Source organism: Echinops telfairi, unplaced genomic scaffold (assembly GCF_000313985.2).
Source record: "Echinops telfairi isolate 266 unplaced genomic scaffold, ASM31398v2 ScPeMD7_7406;HRSCAF=8444, whole genome shotgun sequence".
Lineage (NCBI taxonomy): Eukaryota > Metazoa > Chordata > Mammalia > Afrosoricida > Tenrecidae > Echinops > Echinops telfairi.
This window is the reverse complement of record NW_022111306.1, coordinates 2,275,109-2,275,861: the sequence shown is the minus strand read 5'-3', so window position 1 is coordinate 2,275,861 and position 753 is coordinate 2,275,109. Positions and strand designations below refer to the sequence as shown.

At 41.3% G+C, this 753-nt stretch overlaps 1 pseudogene; it reads right to left on the bottom strand.

Moving 5' to 3' along the window:
• Positions 1 to 258: 258 nt before the first annotated feature.
• LOC115871811 lies at positions 259 to 391 on the bottom strand (annotated as a pseudogene).
• Positions 392 to 753: the final 362 nt, after the last annotated feature.

Here is a 753-nt window from a genome sequence, read left to right as displayed (position 1 = left end):
CTCATCACAATCCATACATGCATCAATTGTGTAAAGCACATTTGTACATTCATTGCCCTCATCATTCTCAAAACATTTCCTCTCCACTTAAGCCACTGGCATTAGGTCCTCATTTTTCCCCTCCCTCCCTGCTCCCCGCTCCCTCATGAGCCCTTGATAATTTCCCTCTTTCCAACGACAGTGAGTTTTTTCATAGCAACCGTTTCTGTTTTTCTTTTCTTCTTTTCCTGTTTTTCTTTTTCTTTTTTTCTATTCTTACAGGGGAGAGCGCGAACACAGTCCCCCACTACCACAAATTATGCAGTCGAGTTTCGCACATTTGGGGACATCACAGGGGTCAGCACATCCCAAGTGCAATGGATAAGCCTCACCATAACAACCATTTCACTTGCATCACTTTTGTGTGTGTGTGGTGGCCGATTTAAGAGACAGTGAACAGCTGTAAAATTTTGTTTCCTGCTCTAGAAAAATGTCCCAGAAATTGTTGTGATATTGAACACAACTTACAAGGATAGCACTATGCGAAAAACTCATGTATAAGTGGTTTTCTCATTTCTCAAAAAAAGGTGAAAGTTGATTGATGACAAACCTTGTTCTAGACATCCACCAACTTCTCGAATGGACAAAAACATCGACTCAGTGCATTTGGAGTTTGTTCCACCAGGTCAGACTGTTAATCAAGCTTTCTATTTAGAGGCTCTGAAAAGAATGCATAGCAGTGTGTGACATAAAAGGCCTGATTTGTGGCAGATG